Genomic DNA, 21,400 nt, shown 5'->3' on the forward strand with positions numbered 1-21,400 from the left:
ACTGCATTGCTGTATTACTTAACCCCTGAAGTAAAACATGGAGTAATCCTAAGGGGTGAACCACACTACATTGCTGTATTACTTAACCCCTGAAGTAAGACATGGAGTAATCCTAAGGTGTGAACCACACTACATTGCTGTATTACTTAACCCCTGAAGAAAGACATGGAGTAATCCTAAGGTGTGAACCACACTGCATTGCTGTATTACTTAACCCCTCAAGAAAGACATGGAGTAATCCTAAGGGACGAACCACACTACATTGCTGTATTACTTAACCCCTGAAGAAAGACATGGAGTAATCCTAAGGTGTGAACCACACTGCATTGCTGTATTACTTAACCCCTGAAGAAAGACATGGAGTAATCCTAAGGGGTGAACCACACTACATTGCTGTATTACTTAACCCCTCAAGAAAGACATGGAGTAATCCTAAGGGGTGAACCACACTACATTGCTGTATTACTTAACCCCTGTAGAAAGACATGGAGTAATCCTAAGGGGTGAACCACACTGCATTGCTGTATTACTTAACCCCTGAAGAAAGACATGGAGTAATCCTAAGGGGTGAACCACACTACATTGCTGTATTACTTAACCCCTGAAGAAAGACATGGAGTAATCCTAAGGGGTGAACCACACTACATTGCTGTATAACTTAACCCCTGAAGAAAGACATGGAGTAATCCTAATGGGTGAACCACATTTCATTGCTGTATAACTTAACCCCTGAAGTAAGACATTGAGTAATTCTAACGGATGACCCACACTGCATTGCTGTATTACTTAACCCCTGAAGAAAGACATGGAGTAATCCTAAGGGGTGAACCACATTTCATTGCTGTATTACTTAACCCCTGAAGAAAGACATGGAGTAATCCTAAGGGGTGAACCACACTGTATTGCTGTATTCCTTAAAACCCTGAAATAAGACATGGAGTAATCCTAATGGGTGAACCACACTGTATTGCTGAAGTAAAACATGAAGTAATCCAAAGGGGTGAACCATACCACATTTCTGTAGTACTTAACCCCTGAAGAAAGACATGGAGTTATTCTAAGGGCTGAGGTACACTGCATTGCTGTATTACTTAACCCCTGAAGAAAGACATGGAGTAATCCTAAGGTATGAGCCACACTGCATTGCTGAATTACTTAACCCAAGGCGAAAGATCAGAAATGGGCCCCACTGGATATAAATAGATATAAGATAATGTCTTCTTACGTTTCCTATGATGTCAAACAGGTCACTCTCCTTCAGCAACCCCTGTTGAAACCGCCTCAGTTTGGCAATTTGACTTCTCTTCACAGGCCTCTGGTGGCTTTCATCTTCTGATAAAATATAGAATGGCATTGTGGGTAGAAAAAGAAGAAGCTGAATCACATAGATAGAATCCTTATACAAATACATTGTATGGCAATTATTATCTTTGGGATGTGGCACTCAAATGTTTGCTTAGGACAACACATATATTGGTCAACAACATGATTATCAAACTTTAACTTGACCATGTTTTGGTAACCCATCACGCATCAATTTTGGCTTTCACGCACTGTGCGTGAAGGGAAATCAATGTGTATACAAATATTCTACATCAACAATGCTTGCTATATTAGTATGCTTGACAGTGTGATATCACAACTTAATGCTGTACGTGCTGCAGAGCATGGAATCGTTTCCAACCAATGCAGTCCTCAACGCAGCGGGAGGACAGGCTGCTGAAGACATCCGTTCATGCCGGCAAACAGTCCCGTAAGGCACACTAGTAAACATGTCAAGACAAGCAATGTGTTTTCAAGGAAATCTTCGTTCCTCCAGATCAAGTATCCCATTCCATTGATTGGCATACACGGGCCCGTTTTGCCTGGTGTTAAGATAACACCAACTGGACGGTGCTTGACTGGTCCCCTTTTTTCTTCTCTAGTTGAGTTCACAGATCCGACCCGTGAAGATCCGGGGTATAATAGGTCTTCAGCAGCCCATGCTTGCTGTAAAAGGCGACTATGTTTATCGTAAGAGGCGACAAACGGGATCAGATGGTCGGGCTCACTGACTTGGTTAATGCACGTCATCGATTTCAATTTCGTGGATTGATGCTAATGATATTAATCACTGGACTGTCTGGTCCAGACTCAATTTTTTACAGACCACCGTCATAAAGCTAGAATATTGCTGAGTGCGCCGTAAAAAATCAACCAACAAACCAACTTCACAGAACCTCGTGGTCGGGTGTTGCGCAATGGTATCAGGAGGCTAACGTTGCTAAGTGGGTCAGCTGTTCCCTTCAAAGAATGACATTTGCGATATGTACATTCATTATCATTGGTGACTACGCAAATCCTCATCATGTCAGCATTATTGACCAGTACTTAAATGATGACAGAATCGACCGTATTGTGTGGCCAGCTTGATCACCTGACCCGAGTACACCCATGAGTACATGTTTGGGACGTCCATTACACCATATCCTGTAGTTCCCCGATATAGACAGGTCCTGCTTGGTGTTGACATTACACCACATCCGGCAGTTCCTGATATATAGAGGCCCTGCTTAGTGTTGCCATAACGCCACATCCTGTAGTTTCATAATATATACAGGTCCTGCTTTGTGTTGCCAATACACCAAATCCTGCAGTTTCCCCGATATATACAGGTCCTGCTTGGTGTTGCCATTACAGCACATCCTGCAGTTTCCCCGATATATACAGGTCCTGCTTAGTGTTGCCAATACACCACATCCTGCAGTTTCCCCGATATATACAGGTCCTGCTTGGTGTTGCCATAACACCACATCCTGCAGTTCCCCGATATATACAGGTCCTGCTTAGTGTTGCCATAACACCACATCCTGCAGTTCCCCGATATATACAGGTCCTGCTTGGTGTTGACATTACAGCACATCCTGCAGTTTCCCCGATATATACAGGTCCTGCTTAGTGTTGTCAATACACCACATCCTGCAGTTTCCCCGATATATACAGGTCCTGCTTGGTGTTGCCATTACAACACATCCTGCAGTTCCCCGATATATACAGGTCCTGCTTGGTGTTGCCATTACAACACATCCTGCAGTTCCCCGATATATACAGGTCCTGCTTTGTGTTGCCAATACACCACATCCTGCAGTTCCCCGATATATACAGGTCCTGCTTGGTGTTGCCATTACAACACATCCTGCAGTTCCCCGATATATACAGGTCCTGCTTTGTGTTGCCAATACACCACATCCTGCAGTTTCCCCGATATATACAGGTCCTGCTTGGTGTTGCCATTACACCACATCCGGCAGTTACCCGATATATACAGGTCCTGCTTAGTGTTGCCATAACACCACATCCTGCAGTTCCCCGATATATACAGGTCCTGCTTAGTGTTGTCATTTACACCACATCCTGCAGTTTCCCCGATATATACAGGTCCTGCTTAGTGTTGCCATTACACCACATCCTGCAGTTTCCTCGATATATACAGGTCCTGCTTAGTGTTGTCATTACACCACATCCTGCAGTTTTCCCGATATATACAGGTCCTGCTTGGTGTTGCCATTACAGCACATCCTGCAGTTTCCCCGATATATACAGGTCCTGCTTAGTGTTGCCAATACACCACATCCTGCAGTTTCCCCGATATATACAGGTCCTGCTTGGTGTTGCCATAACACCACATCCTGCAGTTCCCCGATATATACAGGTCCTGCTTAGTGTTGCCATAACACCACATCCTGCAGTTCCCCGATATATACAGGTCCTGCTTGGTGTTGACATTACACCACATCCTGCAGTTTCCCCGATATATACAGGTCCTGCTTAGTGTTGTCAATACACCACATCCTGCAGTTTCCCCGATATATACAGGTCCTGCTTGGTGTTGCCATTACAACACATCCTGCAGTTCCCCGATATATACAGGTCCTGCTTTGTGTTGCCAATACACCACATCCTGCAGTTCCCCGATATATACAGGTCCTGCTTAGTGTTGCCATAACACCACATCCTGCAGTTCCCCGATATATACAGGTCCTGCTTAGTGTTGTCATTTACACCACATCCTGCAGTTTCCCCGATATATACAGGTCCTGCTTAGTGTTGCCATTACACCACATCCTGCAGTTTCCTCGATATATACAGGTCCTGCTTAGTGTTGTCATTACACCACATCCTGCAGTTTCACCGATATATACAGGTCCTGCTTAGTGTTGACATTACACCACATCCTGCAGTTTCCCCGAAATATACAGGTCCTGCTTAGTGTTGTCATTACACCACATCCTGCAGTTTCCCGATATATACAGGTCCTGCTTAGTGTTGCCATTACACCACATCCTGCAGTTTCCCGATATATACAGGTCCTGCTTAGTGTTGTCATTTACACTACATCCAGCTGTTTCCTGATATATACAGGTCCTGCTTTGTGTTGACATTACAGCACATCCTGCAGTTTCCCGATATATATAGGTCCTGCTTAGTGTTGCCATTACAACACACCCAGCTGTTTCCTGATATATACAGGTCCTGCCTAGTGCTGCCTTTACATCACATCATGCAGTTCCCCGATATATACAGGTTCTTGGACTGTCATGATCGGACAGTTCCTCATTTAGCTAAAATTCAGATGCTATTGGGAAGCATGAGGCAGCGATCAATCAGATCAAAGTGGTCACACACAAACACACATTACTGACACCTGTCTCCGCGACTCGGAACACTCGATGCAGTTGTTTTCAGATTTTGACAACAGGCCTGAATGTCTTGTTTGATGGATAATCGCACCGAGCGGACCAGTCATCTAAATAATAATGAAAAATGATTCTTGGCTTGTTCTTGTTGGTTCCGCCAAAGTGGTAAATGTGCTTACATCTGCCTCACCTCCTCCCACATCAGGCTGACACGACCTGATATAACTGAAATACTGCTCGAAGTAGTGTTAAAATTCACTCACGGGTAGGATGAACATTGAGTATGAGGAGTCTTACCTGGAGAAATCTCCAACTTGGATGTCTGGATGTGGGAAGGTCCGGGTCTGACCATCTCCTGCAATTATTTCAGATAAAGATATAAATATATGCACATACTTATTAATGAGAATCGCTCGCAATGTCAACAATCAGTTCAGTGTGAGAATGTATGTACACATAGGCACTATTGTGCGAGATATTGAAGTTATCAGAATTGTGTGATGTTTTGTGTGCCTTAAATTCGTTTACTGTGTGATATTATGCCATTATAGCTATTGTAAGCCATATTTACATTTTCACCTTTTATACACATTACTTTAAAAAACATATTCATATGAATCAGAGTGGTGAGTTCTATATGTAACTTGAAAAAAACGAGAGCCTTCTTGTGTATGAAACACATACACAATACACACGTGTTACAGGTTCACTGTCAGCAGTAGGTTCATCAGGTTATACCTGTGCTCAGCAATTTCGAACACTTTGTATGTATCATCACTAATTGATAGTGATTCATTTACTCATGCTTATGATACAGACACAGCTTTTTGGACAGATTTCTTATGATTATAGTGTTTTGTTGCTTTATTTAGAAGAAAGATTTCTTGCTGGGGTTCATTGGTAGAGGAGAGGAGTGCCTCTCTGATCTTGATTAATAAATAGGAATGCCGACTCACACTGATGACTTCCGGCAGCTTAACGTTGTACAGGGATAAGACAACCTGGTGTCGCTGTAGGTAGTGCACTTTGATGAGCCACTCATCTGGAAGGTCTGTAGGTACAAAATAAATCACATGACATGTTCTTGATAATTGTGGTTTAGGTTAGAGACGGAAGTGGCCTGCATGTGCCATTTCAGAGCTATTTGTCTGTACAATGCAAGGGGGTTTGTACAATGCAAGTTGTCAAAGTGATTTGAGATGGCAAAACAACATCAGAAACACCACAAGTACTGATCATGTAATGCGATCCACTATGAATCGTGTGATGCGATCTACTATGAATCATGTAATGCGAGCCACTATGAATCATGTAATGCGAGCAACTATGAATCATGGCATACGTATCACTATGAATCATGTAATGAGAGCCACTATGAATCATGTAATGCGAGCCTCTATGAATCATGTAATGCGAACCACTATGAATCATGTAAATGCGAGCCTCTATGAATCATGTAATGCGAGCCTCTATGAATCATGTGATGCGAGCCACTATGAATCATGTGATGCGAACCTCTATGAATCATGTAATGAGAGCCACTATGAATCATGTAATGAGACCCACTATGAATCATGTGATGCGAGCCACTATGAAATATGTCATACGAATCACAAAGGATCAAATGATACGAGAGACTCCTGATTGTGTGATATGAGTTAATACTATATCTGTGTGCATACCTGTAAACGCTTCATTTTCACTTGTATTGTTGATGTTGTTCTAACGATATGATTATATTACTGTGCACATCAATGTAATTATTTCAATGCAAGGTATTGGTTCTCAATTCACAATTTCCTCAAGTTCATTTGGACATTTGTTTGGTCAACCCTGCAACTTCAGGTGTAGTTATGTTTATCTACAGATTCCAGCCGTTAGTGGCAACATGTTAAAGAGAAGTATAAACCGTGTACTATCGTGATACTTACCACAGTACAGCGAATCAAGGTGTCGTTTTTGGAGGTCATGTTCCTTAAAATATACGGAAAAATCATTCAAACCATTCATATTCATAAACGTCGATAGTGACATATTGTTCTTTATCAAACTGTCTTTATTTAGTCGTTGGTTATACTATTAGATTATGTAAAAAATAATGTGACAAATATATAGATATTGTTTATGAACCATTGGAACTTGATACGGATATACTTTGAATTTATCAACTGTGGTATAGAAAATTGTACCTGCTCTAAGGTCAGCAACCTCTTCTCTTGTTCGGCGATCTCTACAATACCTGAAGGAGAAGTCCACATATAAACAGGGTCAGAGTGAGAAGCGCTGATACTGATGTCTGCTACATTGATACTGATGTCTGCTACATCGATACTGATGTCTGCTACATTGATACTGATGTCTGCTACATTGATACTGATGTCTGCTACATCGATACTGATGTCTGCTACATTGATACTGATGTCTGCTACATTGATACTGATGTCTGCTACATTGATACTGATGTCTGCTACATCGATACTGATGTCTGCTACATTGATACTGATGTCTGCTACATTGATACTGATGTTTGCTACATTGATACTGATGTCTGCTACATCGATACTGATGTCTGCTACATTGGTGTGTCTGAGATTCCATGGACACAACCACACACATTCTATACGTTCATAACACAAACACATCCACTGACAATGGGGAGGGACAATAGGGCGTGTGACTGCACTAGGTCAAACTGTTTGACACCTTATGTCACGGTTTGTGGGGCTTAGATACCTCATGGAATTTCCCCTCCCAATACCTTGTGGAAAAGCCCAAGTTACCATTATGGAAAACTGACACACAGTCACAATACATGCTCGGTTCGAAACAGGAACGGATATTGTAATTAATGCTATGTAATATGCTGTTTAACCCCTGGTACATTCATTGATTCTCAACACTTTTAGTTCAGGCTTAGTGTTATATACCATGTCACTGCGGATATTAGATCATTGATCTCTTTCAAGCCAGGAACGTTGTCTACACATGTCAAGCTGCACACTTTTAGTTCAGGCTTAGTGTTATATACCATGTCACTGTGGATATTAGAGCATTGATCTCTTTCTAGCCAGGAACGTTGTCTATACATGTCAAGCTGCACACTTTTAGTTCAGGCTTAGTGTCATATACCATGTCAATGTGGATATTAGATCATTGATCTCTTTCAAGCCAGGAACGTTGTCTACACATGTCAAGCTGAACACTTACATATTTGTGTCTCTGCAGCTTTCATGTCCTGTTCCTGACTTGCAGTGTAGTCATCACTCAACGTCCCCTGGAATGATATGTGATTTACAAGTCTGCAAGTTGTCCATTTAACAATATCGACTTGTCAGGGAATTTACTGCTATCAATTGACCAAACGTGACACTGATCCTACCTTTGATATAGATGGCACTTCAACTTGACTGCTATGAGACTCGTCCATATCTGAGGAAAATGAATACTTTGTTGTTGTCAAACATATGACAGTTATTGTATACACATAAACATAAATATATAACATAGTGTCATGTTTTGCATCGATGTCTACATGAACTAAGTTGAAAGATGATCATGATGCTTTAAACAGACTAAGATCATTTCTTAATTTGAATAACCAGGCAAACAGGCTATGACTTGCTCTGGATAAATTGTACCGATATAAAAAAACACGCCTTGAAATTAAAACGTTGTCGCTAAAGAACTCTTGCTGTAAATATTTCACTTGTGTACTTTTCGTTATATCATCAACGTTTCATATTCCGTTTTTGAAACATAATGCGAAAATATTTACCTCTATTATGCCCCATTATGAAATGCGTGCACTTGGACCTGTTCTATACAGTCAATGCCCCTGAGTCCCAAACTGATTGATACGCTGCTAGCTGACTGATACTTTTAACCATCTTAATAGGGTGGTGTTACTACGAGAACACCACAGGGAGCAGTGCCTATTATTGGATACATGGCATGGGGTTTCCATTTGTTTAAAACAATATCACAGTTGAAAAATTCTCCAAACTTAAAAATCAGTTGACCTCTTGATTGATAAGTGAGGAAGTACAAATGGTTCATGAGTTCTGCTATGGAAATGAAGCCTTCATTAAATTGGAATTTGAAAGATTTTCCCTTAAAAACATTCCAGAATAGCAAAGGACACCACTTCAAGTCTTGACTGATATCTGTGCAATTTGTGCTCACGAAAGCCGAATAAAATATAAACTTCAAACTTTTCTGTGATATCTGTGAAAAGTTTGGTACAGAAATATTGAATGATATTTGAGTTTTCGTCCGGAAACAAAACGTGACGGACGGATGGCGGGACGAACAACACTCAATCCTGTGTCCCCTCCCACTGTGGCGGGGAATATTACATCAGCAAGAATGAGAACAACCAGACTCACCTTCGGCCCTTTTCATCATATCCTGGAACTGAGAGAAAAGTGTTCGTTAGTATTGTAGTAAAATGATAATAAGTCCATTCATTAATAACTGTAAGATATAACTGTTAAGTATATAGGGTTATTAAGTTGCAAATGCAACCTTGGTATAATTGGCTGATTCTGTACAGTGAGAGCTGTCGGATGAGATTCGAAGAACAGAATATTAAACCACTATATGGTTACCTGTATTGACATCGGCCCCACGTCCCCTGTCTTCGTCACGTCTTTTTCTTTGTCTCCGGAATCTTTAAGAGAATTTGCAATCATCACAGATAAAATGTTTAAAGAAATAGAGCCAAGTTTCATGTTTTGAGTCCATTAAGTTTCAGTTAAACATATGTTGATTTGTTTAATAATAGTTGCTTATATAATGTTGTAGGTTTATCATCAATAGATGTTTATAAGTTGCAAAATGATTTAAAATTGTCACCTGTGTCACCACGGCGGCAAAGGTTAATTTGATTTTTAACTAATACTGTAAATCTTGAAATTAATGCGTCTCTAACTTAATACGATTAATTATAGTAGATTTTTGAGCACAGCCATGGCCAATAACCCCATGGCCAACACGTTAGCTACACCACCCACCTGACCCATGTCAATAATCCTGTTACATTCCACACCTGGCTCAAACTAATACCTTCTTCATGGCAGCTACATCTTACATAGGCCACATTAATAATACCTACACTGTACTCTAACCCTGATATGTCAATATCCGCTAGGACCCATCTGCATCCTACATTCAGCCGACGTACATGACCTTGAGGTGTCAGCTGCAGACTCCATCTAGCCCATGCGAGTATACCCTACACGTCAGCTGCATCTTACAGATCAGGCAAGACGATGGCATATACCTATAATCAGCCACGTTTTGTCAATATTCTTTTGAATGACACATGATACAGATGTCAGAAGGAGTGTTTTGTTGTAAGGATACTGCATATTTTAGTCTAAAGTTCTTTTTAAAACAATGCCTGTCTGTCAGCAGTAATATCTGTGTTTTTAAAATTCAGACACTCCTAATCAATGACGATTATCGATGTGTTGATAATCACTTGATATCACTTCTTTATATTTAAGAATTGATTAGGTCAATCAAAGATGTCCGCCTTGCTGTTTCTCCTCGCCAGACCAACCTTATATTTATTAAAAAAAACATAGAAATTATGTAACATAGATGATATCAGCGATGAATTTCATAAAATATTTAGATGTATATATTTCACAGGAAAAAGAAATGTGCCTTATGCCAAAAACAATATTTCGTAACACCAAATATTAATTGTAATAAATTTGTAATTAATTTCTTTACTAATTAATTGTTGTTATTCATTGTTGTTTAACGCCGCATTCCAGCTGTACGGCGGACTGTAAATAATCGAGTCTGGACCAAACAATCCAATGGCTGACATCATGAGCATCGAGCTACGCAATTGGGATACGATGACAAGATCCGAGAATCCTATATACCTAAATCGGGACATTTGATACTACATTGTAAACACTGTATGTAAGTAACGTACCCGAATCCTTGCATTGGTTTGACTGGGGAAAGATTGATCGCACCCTGCCTTCAGATATATTCTAAAACAGAAGAAGCGTTTTGTATAAATGAAATGTGAATGTTAACATTGTGTTTCTATAATTTGCCAGTTTATATGCGAGAGGTGGAATGTGACTTCATTGTTACTACCTGTTGTGATAGCAGCGGTGACACACTTCGTGGCGTAGGGGCGCTGGGAGCTGCTTGTGGGACGTCCACGTGTGGTTTCATCTGTAATTGCATGCAAGATAAACCAACATATTCAAGGATTTGTCATAAGTGGGTTTGTCACATTTGGGACAAAACACAAAATTCCATGTTTCCAAGTGAATGAGGCAATCAGCAAAACTCCAGCTAAGCCAGCAATGTAAGTTAAGCAATGTTTTATAGTAGACATGTGAAGGACATTTCCAAATTTGACACATCAGATGAAAATATTATGCAATTCCGTACTTGGACCTGTACCATATGTTAATGTTTTTTTGTCAGGTGAACAATTGACTTTACTTGTCATGTGTTTGTGACAGGTGCCAAAGGTGGGGCAGGATATGCTCACCTTTAGGCGTAAACCTAGTGTCATTGCTATTTGACAGTGATTCATAAACACATGTTCATGATATAGTCAGAAACGTACAATCAACTCTGCTTTATGCAGAGATTTCTATTGTACATAGAAAGGGTTCTGTTGCTTTATTTACTTTTTTAGCCTTGACCAGACAAACCAGGACTGAAAGCATGAGGTCAAAGTGAGACCATTTCTAGATTTCTGTTGCATGTGCGTGTCACTGAATCACTAATTCTATGAAGATTAATGAAAAACACATGATTACCATACCCTGCCTCCCACTGAAATCCCCGACCTTGGGAAGAACAGTAACTATATCCTCCTTACCACTGAGTCATCCCCTTTATCCACGTCCACCAGATTTGCAGGAATCTCCTCGTCATCTGATCAATACAGACGATTTTGTCATTTCATAACATACATAACACGCATTGATACAAAGCTATATGATAAGATGTTGTATACATGATCATGACAGTCTTGGTCGTTTGAGAGGTTTCCCGAAGGGACAATTTCTAAAAGGCTGGCTATACCTATATAAGCGACAATAGAGCGATTCGAGGTCTTCTCGGCCTGACTTGTTTCTAATCTACTTGCCAATTGAGGATTGGATACCTATTTGGAAACAGCTTCGAGCTTCTAACACTGTTCTGGGTTCAAGAACGCAGACAGACTTGTTTTAAGACATTCAACAGTGAAAATATTCTGTTACATTAATTCTAGGATCTGCTTCTGTTTTTTGTTGCCACTTGTATTGCCTTGTTGATCGTAAGCCTAAATATATGTGTTTCAATATATTTTATTGTTTATTCATTGATATCTAATATATCTTGATACACTAATTTATCATATAATAGGTGGGCAGGATAAAGCCAACGGATAAAAACGATATCCGTTGGTGTCATATGCGGATAGAGATGCAAATATCAAAGGTCAAGTAGGGACTACTTTCACTGTTTATAAGCAAACATGGCGATCGAGTCAGAATTAACCATCAGGAATCTGGAGAAACTACTGGGATAATGATAATTTATCCTGCCGAGAAATCTAATGGGCAGTTACTGTATCGGACAGACCACTGTATTGCCGCGAAAGGCAAGTAAAAACAATTTTTGTCGGCAATTGTTTTTTATGCATATATGTGGTTACGCCACTGTGTAAGAAACAGGTTTCTGTTGGAACTATATTGGCTACTGTCACTGTCCGACTGACACATCACTTACCCTCTGACGTAATATATATTAATGCGCACATTCCAGGATGTATAGGTAATGTTTGTGAGAGATGGAAGAGATTTTCGAGCACAGAATTAAAGAATGACATTTTTGATGAAGAGGTTACATGTATCACGCTTGTCTGTCTGGGAATTGTAAATATCATGTATTAGGAATAGACATTTTGTATTTAGCTCGCCAAGGCTGGATAAACACAATGTTTATTCCTAATACAGGATATTAACCATCCCTAAACACACTCGCGTGATAACCTCGTTATATGAACAACATGTAGTTAACTTTACTGAACTGTATCAAAACTTCAACGATGTTAAATATGCATCTTTTCGTGGGATACAAAACTCATCTGTATGTCTCCTATCCCTAAATATCCAACCTACGATTTTCATTGTTGACGATATAATTATAAATTTATCATGATTAATGACGTCAGTACCACACGAGAGACACATAAATCAAAGACTGACAAAAGTGACACTTTGCACTTTCATGGACGAAGTAACAGTTGGTCACATGAGGTAAAATAACCTTGTTTCTGGGTGGTACTGCGTTCGACAATTCAGTAGCAGTGATTCGTACATCCAGAATGAGGAATATCTTACATGTGTAACATTACTTAGGATTTATGTACATTATATCAGTTTCTTACAATCGTAAGTAACTAATAGAAACACTTTGTGTGTTGCTACATCCTGTTCATTCCAAAAAACCAAACTTCTTCAAAATATCGAACACGATTCACCCTGTTTGTGATACTTGGTTGGTTACGACCATACCAATGCTAGGTCTTTCAAATCAATGTGGTAAATTCTCGCTTCTGCTTTTCCTCACAAATTATACTGACATGTCGTGACATGATTGAGAATAATTGAAAAAGTGGCGTTAAACCAAACCCCCTTTCCTGTCACTCTGCTATGGTAGATTAATCTGCTAATTAATCCTTTATTTCAGTTTTCTAAGTACAGAAAAATGTCAATACCAATTTAATAATTGTAATGATTATTTAACCACTGTTTACCACAGTTTTAGAACATCCTGTTTTGACCATACAACATAAACTTACCTCTTTCACTGTTTCTCTCCATCTTTACCTGCAACTGAGTGAAGTTAACTGCCTATTAACATTTTATCATGGAAAAGAATCAACGATCCTAAGCACACATTGTCCAAACCTTTTCCCCAAAAATGTAACAAAAATGTTAACCGCAACTCATAAATAGTCAGGTTTCAACAACTGTACCTCGTCCTGCTTTATGAATACATAGTTGGACGCCGGACAAACAGTCAGGTGTGCTAAAATGTATGAGATCATTCCTACATCGTATGTATAACAACGTACCTGCTTGGTGACGCGTTCCAGTTCCCTTTCAAGGTTTATGGCTGCGGAATTATGAAAATGTTCTCCAAAAATCCCTAAAATAGAAGGACGTGTATTTAACTGAAAATGAACTAGACTTCAAGACGTTCACGAAGTATCAGAAATGAACGCCGTTTGACATGCCAGATTACTATTTGAAGGTAGGTAATTACTCTACCTGGCCGCCGCTGTTTCATCATCCAAGAATCTGAAAAAATAAAGGTGCTGTACAGACGTATTTTTATTAACTTTATTACATCATACATTTCAAGCCAACACGTTTTTGTCGAAAGTAGACTATATAGACAGCAGTAGTTGTAGAAACACAATAACACTGTTCATGTATTCTGTACACACAAGGAAACACCTAGAACACTCAAAATCAAACTCAACTTCATTCATACTCTGCTTGGTTATCCAAGTAGAAACAACGACCCAGTGAACATCATTATTACTTTCACAGACTTGATTTTTAGAATTAAGCTCAACACAACTATGCAATCATTCCAGATGTTTCAGAATGCAGTGAAACAATATCATATGATTACTAAATGTTCTTCCTTACTAAACTAATTTACATTCATGCCATGCTCTATTCCAGTGAAAGGACACTATTACATTGAGACCATATTAAAGATTTCATAGTTATTCAACTGGACGCTTGTCAATCAGATGTCTTTGTATTTAGTGTTACAAAATGTTGACATATGCAACAAAACAAGTAGATTCTAAACAAGAGTCCCCCCCCCCCCCCCCCCACACACACACACACACCCGGCAGCTGTCTGTAAAGTAACCACCAGGAAATATGCAATTCTGCATGTAATGAGTCAGCAGTTGAATGTTCTTTAAGAAGAATACATTGTTTTTCGAATTCTGGCCCGGAAATGAACCCGTTCCCCAATGGAGTCTAGGTCCAACTTCCATAAAAATTGTAAATAATAAAAATTCGTAAAAACAAATATCAAAAGGCACCACTTCAGTGTTCGCCTGATAGATTTACCAAGTTTCGATCAAATACACTGAATGGTTTTCGAATTCTGCCCGGAAACAAACCCCATCCCCCAATTGAGTCTATGTCCACCTTCATTCCATAATAATTTTAAAAAAAACATAAATTAGAAAAATCCCAAAATATCAAAAGGCACCACTTCAGTATGTGCTGATAGATTTGCCAAGTTTCAATCAAATACACTGAATGGTTTTCGAATTCTGCCCCAGAAACGAACCCCATCCCCAACTGAGTCTATGTCAACTTCATTCAATAAAAATTTAAAAAAAATATAAATTAGAAAAATCCCAAAATATCAAAGGCACCACTTCAGTATGTGCCTGATGGTCTTGCCAAGTTTCGATCAAATGCACTAAATGTTTTTTTTAATACTGCCCCGGAAACGAACTCCATCTCCAATTGAGTCTATGTCCAACTTCATTCCATAAAAATTTTAAAAAACTAAAAATTAGAAAAATCCCAAAATATCAAAAGGCACCACTTCAGTATGTGCCTGATAGATTTGCCAAGTTTCAATCAAATACACTGAATGGTTTCGAATTCTGCCCCGGAAAAGGAAATGATTAAGGACGGACAGACGGACAGACGGACAGACTGGCTGATCGCTATTTCCCCCCACATTTTATGCCGGGGGGATAAAAAAAACTCTTTTGAAAAAACGTTTTGTGGTTTTGAGCTCATACAGCTCAACTTTTGGCTCTTTATTTTAGTAGTGTAGTGTAGTGTAGTGTAGTGTAGTGTAGTGTAGTGTAGTGTAGTGTAGTGTAGTGTAGTGTAGTGTAGTGTAGTGCAGTGTAGTGCAGTGTAGACCGTGGTGTAACCTGTTACATACACAGTTAGCGTAGTGTAGTGTAGTATAGTGTAGTGTAGTGTAGACTTTGGTGTAACGTGTTACACACTCAGTTAGGGTAGTGTAGTATAGTGCAGTGTAGACTTTTGTGTAACCTGTTACACACTCAGTTAGTGTAGTGTAGTATAGTGCAGTGTAGAATTTGGTGTAACCTGTTACACACTCAGTTAGTGTAGTGTAGTATAGTATAGTGCAGTGTAGACTTTGGTGTAACCTGTTACACACTCAGTTAGTGTAGTATAGTATAGTGCAGTGTAGACTTTGGTGTAACCTGTTACACACTCAGTTAGTGTAGTGTAGTATAGTGCAGTGTAGACTGTGGTGTAACCTGTTACACACTCAGTTAGTGTAGTGTAGTGTAGTATAGTGTATACCGTGGTGTAACCTGTTACACACTCAGTTAGTGTAGTGTAGTATAGTGTAGTGTATACCGTGGTGTAACCTGTTACACACTATGTTAGTATAGTGTAGTGTAGTGTAGTATAGTGCAGTGTAGACTGTGGCGTAACGTGTTACACACTCAGTTAGTGTAGTGTAGTATAGTGCAGTGTAGAATTTGGTGTAACCTGTTACACACTCAGTTAGTGAAGTGTAGTGTAGTATAGTGTATACCGTGGTGTAACCTGTTACACACTCAGTTAGTATAGTGTAGTGTAGTGTAGTATAGTGCAGTGTAGACTGTGGCGTAACGTGTTACACACTCAGTTAGTGTAGTGTAGTATAGTATAGTGCAGTGTAGACTTTGGTGTAACCTGTTACACACTCAGTTAGTGTAGTATAGTATAGTGCAGTGTAGACTTTGGTGTAACCTGTTACACACTCAGTTAGTGTAGTGTAGTATAGTATAGTGCAGTGTAGACTGTGGTGTAACCTGTTACACACTCAGTTAGGGTAGTGTAGTATAGTGCAGTGTAGACTTTGGTGTAACGTGTTACACACTCAGTTAGTGTAGTGTAGAATAGTGCAGTGTAGACTTTGGTGTAACCTGTTACACACTCAGTTAGTGTAGTGTAGTATAGTGCAGTGTAGACTTTGGTGTAACCTGTTACACACTCAGTTAGTGTAGTGTAGTATAGTATAGTGCGGTGTAGACTTTGGTGTAACCTGTTACACACTCAGTTAGTGTAGTGTAGTATAGTATAGTGCAGTGTAGATTTTGGTGTAACCTGTTACACACTCAGTTAGTGTAGTGTAGTATAGTATAGTGCAGTGTAGACTTTGGTGTAACCTGTTACACACTCAGTTAGTGTAGTGTAGTATAGTATAGTGCAGTGTAGACTGTGGTGTAACCTGTTACACACTCAGTTAGGGTAGTGTAGTATAGTGCAGTGTAGACTTTGGTGTAACGTGTTACACACTCAGTTAGTGTAGTGTAGAATAGTGCAGTGTAGACTTTGGTGTAACCTGTTACACACTCAGTTAGTGCAGTGTAGTATAGTGCAGTGTAGACTTTGGTGTAACCTGTTACACACTCAGTTAGTGTAGTGTAGTATAGTATAGTGCGGTGTAGACTTTGGTGTAACCTGTTACACACTCAGTTAGTGTAGTGTAGTATAGTATAGTGCAGTGTAGATTTTGGTGTAACCTGTTACACACTCAGTTAGTGTAGTGTAGTATAGTATAGTGCAGTGTAGACTTTGGTGTAACCTGTTACACACTCAGTTAGTGTAGTATAGTATAGTGCAGTGTAGACTTTGGTGTAACCTGTTACACACTCAGTTAGTGTAGTGTAGTATAGTATAGTGCAGTGTAGACTGTGGTGTAACCTGTTACACACTCAGTTAGGGTAGTGTAGTATAGTGCAGTGTAGACTTTGGTGTAACGTGTTACACACTCAGTTAGTGTAGTGTAGAATAGTGCAGTGTAGACTTTGGTGTAACCTGTTACACACTCAGTTAGTGTAGTGTAGTATAGTGCAGTGTAGACTTTGGTGTAACCTGTTACACACTCAGTTAGTGTAGTGTAGTATAGTATAGTGCGGTGTAGACTTTGGTGTAACCTGTTACACACTCAGTTAGTGTAGTGTAGTATAGTATAGTGCAGTGTAGATTTTGGTGTAACCTGTTACACACTCAGTTAGTGTAGTGTAGTATAGTATAGTGCAGTGTAGACTGTGGCGTAACGTGTTACACACTCAGTTAGTGTAGTGTAGTATAGCATAGTGCAGTGTAGACTTTGGTGTAACCTGTTACACACTCAGTTAGTGTAGTATAGTATAGTGCAGTGTAGACTTTGGTGTAACCTGTTACACACTCAGTTAGTGTAGTGTAGTATAGTATAGTGCAGTGTAGACTGTGGTGTAACCTGTTACACACTCAGTTAGGGTAGTGTAGTATAGTGCAGTGTAGACTTTAGTGTAACGTGTTACACACTCAGTTAGTGTAGTGTAGAATAGTGCAGTGTAGACTTTGGTGTAACCTGTTACACACTCAGTTAGTGTAGTGTAGTATAGTGCAGTGTAGACTTTGGTGTAACCTGTTACACACTCAGTTAGTGTAGTGTAGTATAGTATAGTGCGGTGTAGACTTTGGTGTAACCTGTTACACACTCAGTTAGTGTAGTGTAGTATAGTATAGTGCAGTGTAGATTTTGGTGTAACCTGTTACACACTCAGTTAGTGTAGTGTAGTATAGTATAGTGCAGTGTAGACTGTGGTGTAACGTGTTACACACTCAGTTAGTGTAGTGTAGTGTAGACCGTGGTGTAACCTGTTACACACTCAGTTAGTGTAGTGTAGTGTAGTGTAGACCGTGGTGTAACCTGTAACATACTCAGTTAGTGTAGTGTAGTGTAGTGTAGACAGTGGTGTAACCTGTAACATACTCAGTTAGTGTAGTATAGTGTAGTGTAGTGTAGACCGTGGTGTAATCTGTTACACACTCAGTTAGTGTAGTGTAGTGTAGTATAGTGTAGACCGTGGTGTAACCTGTTACACACTCAGTTAGTGTAGTATAGTGTAGTGTAGTGTAGACCGTGGTGTAACCTGTAACATACTCAGTTAGTGTAGTATAGTATAGTGCAGTGTAGACCGTTGTGTAACCTGTTACACACTCAGTTAGTGTAGTGTAGTGTAGTGTAGTGTAGACTGTAGTGTAACCTGTAACATACTCAGTTAGTGTAGTGTAGTGCAGTGTAGACCGTAGTGTAACCTGTAACATACTCAGTTAGTGTAGTGTAGTGTAGTGCAGTGTAGACCGTAGTGTAACCTGTTACACACTCAGTTAGTGTAGTGTAGTATAGTCTAGTGTAGTATAGTGTAGTGCAATGTAGGCTGTGGTGTAACCTGTTACGTACACAGTTAGTGTAGTGCAGTGCATGAAGCATGATACAAGTCAGTTACTTCACCCACACTAGAACTATACACCTGACAATCAAAGATCAAGTCAAACCTTGTGGTAACTAGACGAATCTCTCGTTAGGAAGAGGGATAACTAAAACGTGTGTTATTTAGCATCATACCACAATGGCAAATTGACACGGAGCTCTTACTTTTCTTTCAGATAAACAGCGAAAGCAAACAATAGTTATCATTGTTAATAATTCTAAGAATACTACCTCTATTACATCTTTGCCATAAATCCTGTATTTTGGCTTCAGTCACACCAACTAAAGTTTTCAGATTTTCAACAGACATCCTCTTCACTGTCAATCACACACAATTAGTTGTTCCCAAATAGCATCGTAACCACCCAAGCTATGACGTATGCAATGGCGGGAACCTCACTTTTCCCCCACATCTAACTACCACTGGTGCTAGAGGTAGGTGAATTGGGGAGGTGTTTTGGAGTACTTCTGATGTAATAGAGGTAGTTTTCTATGAATTATTAACAATGATAACTATTGATCGATAATTCTTACGAAATCTCTACCTCTATTACATCTTTGCCAGAATATATCAGAGGGACCCGGTGGGACCTGCCTTTAGCAACTCCCTGTGTAATTGACAGTAATCCTCTCCTGGAAACCATAATGGATGATTTCCTCAGAAATTCTGATAATGTCTCTGAAAATGTGATACCTTCACTAGAATAACAGTTATATTTGCTGATCTTGTTTGTAATATTGATGTCATTTCTGGTCTATTCCTACTCAATGATGTCATGTCTTGTTAAATTTGGATGTAAAACTAATACCATTGCGGACGTCACTTCCGGTGCTGACGTCACTTTTATTGAGTAATGACGTCTCTCAAGCCCTTTTATTGGGTAATGATGTCTCTCCAGGTCTATTTCTACCAAAGACGTCATTTCCTCATTAGATGGACCTTACACTATCATTTCCAGTGCTGGCGTCACTTCCGGTTATTGTCTCACTTCTCGTGATGTCGTCACTTTTTATGAGCTGAGCCGGATCCGAGACTGGTGTGGAATTCTGAGCCTGTGTATAACTTGCTGCAACGGTAGCGTGTGGCCTTGGTTATGTCCTTGTTGGAATGAGTCTTGCATGATATAAAGAGTCTCCTTCGATGGCGTCTATATGGGTCTATAGCCCAGAAAACTTAGCCGGAGCTCTGAAGGGACATAAAAGTCCGGGTGATCCACTGTTGGTTCCAAAGCAGGAATGGTATAGGGTCTATGGCCGAACGAACCCATCGTGGTAGATTGATTCTTGGCTACAAACTCTGGGAGTGATCTTTGAGTTATTGAGGTCCAATGTTGATCATTGGTGAGACTAGAAAAGTCCATAGCATGGAATTCTGAAACACTTGCTGCTGTCGCCATGGCAAGGAGGAAGGAAGCATTCCTGGATTTTTTTAGTAAGGTAGCCTAAGCCAGGGGCTCGTAAGGTTCCATGTCGGAATGTATTGTCCTGACGTAGATGTAGTAGAAAATCCGCTACCACTGGTATAGACATAGCATTAGTTATAATCCCCTGTCGTCTTCTCCACTGTACCATCAGTTGTTATTCATAAGGGATAATGAAGGTCTCCATTATCTTGCCACAGCTTCTGAGGCAAGCTCAGAGTATCCGGGTGTCTGCATTTGCTGCGTGATAATTTCCAAGCAGTTAGATGTAGTTAATTTTTTTATAGATGTCATGGAAAATGCTGGACTTGGGTTGTCGTAACAGATCTCGATTGAGAGGTAACTGGATAGGTTCTTCCATTAGTAGTCTTAGTAATCTGGATAACCACGCTCTGCTGGGCCATATTGGTGCTATCAGGATTATTATGCGATCCGTCTCCTCCACCTTGTGGATGACGTTGTCTAGGAGAGACCATGGCGGGAATGCTTATACAAATAGACCCGTCCAGTCCATCGATAGTGCGTCAATCTGGTGAGCTCTTGGATCGGGAACTGGACTGACATAAGTTGATGGTTCTGGCAGGTGGCAAGTTTATCTAGGTGTGGTGTGTCCCATAGCGTGGTTATCTAAGCAAAGATCTGGGGATGTAAACCCTGTTCTGTTGCTACTTTTTTCCCCTGGCAGAAAGGCTGTCAGCAGGGATGTTCAGTTTCCAGGTACAAAGTAGGTCATTAGTTGGACCAAGAATATCATGTTCTGGTGTAACTAAGCTTCCTTTTGGTCTGGAGCCAGGAAATCGTCCAGGTATCCATGGATTCAAACCAGGTGGAGGTGGGCAAACCTGATGACTGGCTCTGTAATCATGGTCAATAGGCAAGGGGCTATTGATATCCTGAATGACAAGACCTGGAACTCGTTATGTTGACCATTGATCACGAAGCATAGATATTTGCATGACGATTGGTGTATCGCGACGTGAAGACAGACAT

The 21,400-nt window shown here is 40.0% G+C and overlaps 1 pseudogene; it reads right to left on the bottom strand.

The window, feature by feature from the left end:
• Positions 1-21,400, bottom strand: part of LOC139447272 (uncharacterized) — an 89,248-nt pseudogene that overhangs the window by 21,355 nt on the left and 46,493 nt on the right.

This window comes from Haliotis cracherodii, unplaced genomic scaffold (assembly GCF_022045235.1).
Source record: "Haliotis cracherodii isolate W230 unplaced genomic scaffold, xgHalCrac1.p SCAF_7, whole genome shotgun sequence".
In the NCBI taxonomy this organism is placed as follows: Eukaryota; Metazoa; Mollusca; class Gastropoda; order Lepetellida; family Haliotidae; genus Haliotis; species Haliotis cracherodii.